General features: G+C 42.7%; 1 pseudogene; it reads left to right on the top strand.

Moving 5' to 3' along the window:
* Positions 1 to 4,641: 4,641 nt before the first annotated feature.
* LOC146350776 (dnaJ homolog subfamily B member 9 pseudogene) lies at positions 4,642 to 5,164 on the top strand (annotated as a pseudogene).
* Positions 5,165 to 6,142: the final 978 nt, after the last annotated feature.

Genomic DNA, 6,142 nt, shown 5'->3' with positions numbered 1-6,142 from the left:
CCCCTTTGCAGATATTTCAATAAATGTGGCCCAATTTTCAACCCAAGCCTTGTTGTCTGACCCTTCTTTGACCCATCTCTGCTGGCAACCCCAAACCCAACCCATGAAAATATCTCTGAAATTTGTCCTCCTTTGAATTTCTTTTCAAAAGCAATTTCTGTTCTATCAAATTGAAAGAGAATGGCTGAATAAAACATGGGAGAAATTTTTCGGCACAGCACTGTACTTGAGAGCTTAGCACTGGATCAAGGACAACATATTGAAAAAAAAGGCCCCATCTGGTCCTTGGTGTTCTAAATCACCATACTTGGTATTTCACCATTTAGATTTGATGTATGGAATCTGAATAGCCTATTTCAAAGACTATTCAGGTCTTGCCCAAAGGCAAACACACAACCTTAATGCATACTGTGAAAACACCAGAGAAAGGACACTGGAAAGAAAATAGGTGTTTTGTTTTTGAAACAAACGCACACATGCCAATAACTGAAGTTAAACCTGATAAAGTCCCTTGTCAGCTTGCCAATACCAATGTCTGCCTGTTCAAAGAAGGTCTTTTGTAGATATTTCCCCCCCTATCTATTATAAAGCTATGGATATTCTGGAAACCTCTGGAGCCTGGCAGAAGCTGTTGACTGACTGAAAATCTGTGCGGGGACAAGTTGTTTTTATCAGTATTTGCTCAAGCTTTACTTAAGACATGTTGTTGTTTATTCAGTCAGTCACTTCCGACTCTTTGTGACTTCATGGACCAGCCCACGCCAGAGCTTCCTGTCGGCTGTCGCCACCCCCAGTTCCCCAAGGTCAAGTCCGTCATGTTCAGAATATCATCCATCCATCTTGCCCTTGGTCAGCCCCTCTTCCTTTTGCCTTCCACTTTTCCTAGCATCAGCATCTTCTCCAGGGTATCCTGTCTTCTCATGATGTGCCAAAGTACTTCAGTTTTGCCTTTAATATCATTCCCTCAAGTGAGCAGTCTGGCCTTATTTCCTGGAGGATGGACTAGTTTGATATTCTTGCAGTCCAAGGCACTCTCAGAATTTTCCTCCAGTACCACAGTTCAAAAGTATCTATCTTCCTTCGCTCAGCCTTCCTTATGGTCCAGCTCTCGCAGCCATAGGTTACTACAGGGAATACCATTGCTTTAACTATGCGGACCTTTGTTGTCAGTGTGATGTCTCTGCTCTTCGCTATTTTATCAAGATTTGTCATTGCTGTCCTCCCAAGAAGTAAACATCATCTGATTTCCTGGCTGCAGTCAGCATCTGCAGTAATCTTTGCGCCTAGAAAGACAAAGTCTGTCACTGCCTCCACATTTTCTCCCTCTATTTGCCAGTTATCAATCAAGCTGATTGCCATAATCTTGTTTTTTTTGAGGTTTAACTGCAACCCAGCTTTTGCACTTTCTTCTTTCACCTTTATCATAAGGTTCCTCAGCTCCTCCTTGCTTTCAGCTATCAAAGTGGTACCATCTGCATATCTGAGATTGTTAATGTTTCTTCCAGCGATTTTAACTCCAGCCTTGGCTTCATCAGGCCCTGCATGTCACATGATGTGTTCTGCGTACAGGTTGAATAGGTAGGGTGAGAGTATACAACCCTGCCATACTCCTTTCCCAATCTTAAACTAGTTGGTTGTTCCGTGGTCTGTTCTTACCATTGCTACTTGGTCGTTATACAGATTCCTCAGGAGGCAGACAAGATGACTTGGTATCCCCATACCACCAAGAACTTGCCACAATTTGTGATGATCCACACAGTCAAAGGCTTTAGAATAGTCAATAAAACAGAAATCGATGTTTTTCTGAAACTCCCTGGCTTTCTCCATTATCCAGTGGATATTGGCAATTTGGTCTCTAGTTCCTCTGCCTTTTCTAAACCCAGCTTGTACATCTGGCAATTTTCGTTCCATGAACTGCTGGAGTCTACCTTGCAAGATCTTGAGCATTACTTTACTGGCATGTGAAATAAGTTTGATAGTTTGAACATTCTTTGGTGCTTCTCTTTTTTGATATGGGGATATAAGTTGATTTTTTCCAATCTGTTGGCCATTCTTGTGTTTTCCAAATTTGCTGGCATATGGCATGCATCACCTTAACAGCATCATCTTGCAAGATTTTAAACAGTTCAGCTGGGATACCATCATCTCCTGCGGCCTTGTTATTAGCAATGCTTCTTAAGGCCCAGTCAACCTCACTCTTCAGGATGTCTGGCTCTAGCTCACTGACCACACCGTCAAATCTATCCCCGATATTATTATCCTTCCTATACAGATCTTCCGTAGATTCTTGCCACCTTTTCTTGATCTCTTCTGCTTCTGTTAGGTCCTTGCCATCTTTGTTTTTGATCATACCCATTTTTGCCTGGAATTTACCTCCGATGTTTATAATTTTCTGGAAGTGGTCTCTTGTCCTTCCTATTCTATTATCTTCTTCCACTTCCGCGCATTGCTTGTTTAAAATAATTCCTTATCTCTTCTGGCTAACCTCTGGAATTTTGCATTTAATTGGGCATATCTCCCCCTATCACTGTTGCCTTTTGCTTTCCTTCTTTCTTGGGCTGCTTCCAGTGTCTCAGCAGACAGCCATCTTGCCTTCTTGGTATTCTTTTTCTTTGGGACATTTTTTGTTGCCGCCTCCTGAACAATGTTGTGAACTTCTGTCCATAGTTCTTCCAGGACCCTATCTACTAAATCTAGTCCCTTAAATCTATTCTTCACCTCCACTGCATATTCATTAGGAATATTCGTGAGCTCATATCTGACTGATCTGTGGGTCTTCCCTATTCTCTTTAGTCTGATTCTAAATTGTGCAATAAGAACTTCATGATCTGAACTACAATCAGCTCCAGGTCTTATTTTTACTGATTGCGTCATCACATCTGGGGCTAGTTGAACTTATCCTCTGTTCCTCCCCAGTAGCTTTTTGACCATCTTCTGACCTGGGAGTCCCATCTTCTGATGGTATACAGACATATCTCTGGTTGTACTGATCCATTGAGTTTTCATGGCAAGAATACTGGGGTGGGTTGCCATTTCCTTCCCCAGGGATCGTATTTACTCTGACCTTTCTGCCATGACCTTCCTGTCTTGGGTGTCCCTTCACGGTTTACCTCATGGCGTCATTGAGGTGCTCAAGCTCCAGCACCACGACAAGGTAACGATCTCCTTTGCTGGAGATTGTTAAGACATACTTAAGACATACCTAGGTTAAAATCAACAACAACAACTTCTGCACTCACATATAGTATGAATACTGGTAAACAGACCAGTGGGCCATTTCCCATTTTAGACTTTAAAATAAAAAGGGAGAAAAGAAAGAATACTTCCAAATAAAATCATCCCCCCTCCCCAAATCTTATCACTGGAATCAAAGCAGTCAGTGGCTACCATCTGCCTTTGCACCCATAGTAATGAGACAAGACATGCATAATTGGGTGAACTTTATTTAACATTGTTAACTTTTAACATGAAGATCCGCAACACCAGCCCTGCACAAGAGGCAACTCAAATGCAGGAGCTGCCTGGTGATGACAGCAACCTAGCAAAGTTGACTTAGACCTCAGTTGGGGCCAGTCTGATTCCTACCCCCTTCCCCATGGCCACGCCATTCAGGAATTGAGTGATAGGGTCACAGTTGTTGTTCAGTCGTTAAGTCGTGTCCGACTCTTCATGACCCCATGGACCATAGCATGCCAGGCCTTCCTGTCCTCCGCTCTCTCCCAGAGAGGGTCACAGTAGGAGGGTCCAAAGAGGATCCTTCTTCCAACCCCCTGGGTTCCACACATGTGTGTGGCAAGTATCCAGTACCTCCCATCACCAGTTGCTTCAGAGTGCTCACTTATATTCTTTCCTAACCTCAGTTACTTCTTTCTGCACAGTATTGCTGAGGTAGGATTAAGGTGGGCTCCTCTTCCTCCCAAATGAACCCATGACATTAAAAATAAGAACTACCACCACTGCAACATCTACCAACCAAAGCAAGACCCAAAATTGTGACATGGTAGGAAGAACCAACTACCCACTGCATCTCACATAGCAAACATTGGGATGAGGTGCATATAGAGAAAAAGAGATTTTAAGATCCAGCTCCCTCAGTCGGCCAGCAGAGCTTGATGAAGACTTGAGTGAAGTTAACCAATTAATAATCATATTTTGCAGTGAGGATGACAGATATGACCAAGGCCAGACATTGAATCCATGGCAGATAATTCTTTTTTCTTATTGGAAAATTTTTGAGGGACAGCAAATTGTGTCCATATTCTTAATCACACTATGCCATTTGGTGTGGCCTTGTTTATCCAGACAGACGATTTGCCCATGCCAGTAATTGTTCATGGAATTGCATGCGTGTGAGCACATTTTCAGCTCTGCCACTTCAGTGAGTCTAACAGCTTGATCTCATGCCATTTTCCTCAGTTCTTCAAGTCATTGTGCATACAATTGCCGCTTTGGAAGTTAAATCAAAACAAAACCAGCCCAGATATTTCAAGGCTGACTATTAAGAACTAGGTATTGTTACCAGTACCCTAATCTTATTCTGTTGAACTTTACTAAGAGGATTATTTTTTATTTTACTGATGATCTGACAAAATGGGGACCAATGGATGGATGGGCAGAGGCTGCAGCAGCCTGAGTCCTACAATGGCAACTACACAATCTGTCTTCCTATTCACACTCTATTTTAATGATAACACAATTAATACTGGCTGCAGACAATTATTATGATGTTCTAGATGTTCAAAAAAGTGCTTCTGGTTGTCAAATCAAGAGGGCATTTCACAAATTAGCAATGAAATACCCCACCCAGACAAAAACAAGAGCCCTGGAGCAAAAGCAAAATTTTGGGAAATTGCAGAAGCCTATGAAACATTGTCAGATTAAAATAAACATAGAGAATATGACCAATCTGGCCTTGCTGAAGGATGAAGCAACAATGGAAACTCTTTCCCACAGCCATTTAACTTTAGTTCTGATGACTTGTTTATAGACTTTGACTTTTTTGGCCAAAACCATAATACACAGTCAAAGAAGCATTTTGAAAATCACTTTCAGAGTCATCAGCAGGCAAAGACATCCTTTTCCAGAATTTTCCTTTGGAGGAGCAGGAATATTTGATGACAAAATGGGCACAAATTGTTTATTGAAATTGTTTCTAGCTGTTTAAATTATTTTAAGTTGGATCACTGCCTTGTTGTGGTGAAGGGGCTTGCGTAACTCAGTGAAGCCATAAGCTATGCCGTGCAGGGCCACCCAAGACAGACAGGTCATGGTGGAGAGTTCTGACAAAATGTGGTCCACTGGAGAAGGAAATGGCAACCCACTCCAGTATTCTTGCCAAGAAAACCCCATGGAACGTATCACAAGGCTATGAATATGGACTTGAGCTCACTCCGGGAGAGAGGGCAGGACAGGAAGGCCTGGCGTGCTATGGTCCATGGGGTCATGAAGAGTCGGACACGACTGAACGACTGAACAACAACAAGTTGTATACAGTAAAATGTTATACTATGTTTTATTATAATGTTGTATCTGTCATTCATTATTTTTGTGAACTGTTCTGAAACTCCCAGAGAGCTTCAGCTCTTAGATGCTATAGAAGTGAAACAAGTTAAAAAGGGCAGGATAAAATAGGTGAGATGCATTGATTTTAAGGGAAGGGGCAACATGGCTGCAGAGATGGGAGACAGATGAGCAGTGATGGGAGACTCTCAAGGATGGAAGCACATATGTGGTGGGAGGTGAGGATGAGAGGTAATGAAGTGGAAGGGACAGGAGAGATACCTGCATAGCCTCCAAAATTTCACAGATGAGGACCAGACACCCTTGTGCATGAATACCAATGTTGGACAGACACAGAATCTGGGAAGTGAAAGGCAGCAGAGTGCCTTTCGTTGGGAGACTGTACCCTGTTCTTTCCTGTAGTTTTCAAATAAAGGAGCAGTGTGTGTTTGAGCAAAGCCATCAATGGCTACTAGTCCTGATGCCTCCATGCTACCTCCAAGTATTAGAGGCAGTATGCCTACGTACACCAGTTGCTGGGGAACCTGAACAGGAATGTGATGTTGTACTCATGTCCTGCTTGCGGGTTTCCTGTGGGCAGCCGGTTGGCCACTGTGTGAATAGAATGCTGTACTAGATGGAC

The sequence above is a fragment of the Heloderma suspectum genome, chromosome 3 (assembly GCF_057233095.1).
Source record: "Heloderma suspectum isolate Gila_16-S chromosome 3, 16-S_ref, whole genome shotgun sequence".
Classification (NCBI taxonomy): Eukaryota; Metazoa; Chordata; class Lepidosauria; order Squamata; family Helodermatidae; genus Heloderma; species Heloderma suspectum.
Note: the sequence above shows the minus strand (reverse complement) of the source record. Positions and strands in the feature narration are given on the sequence as shown.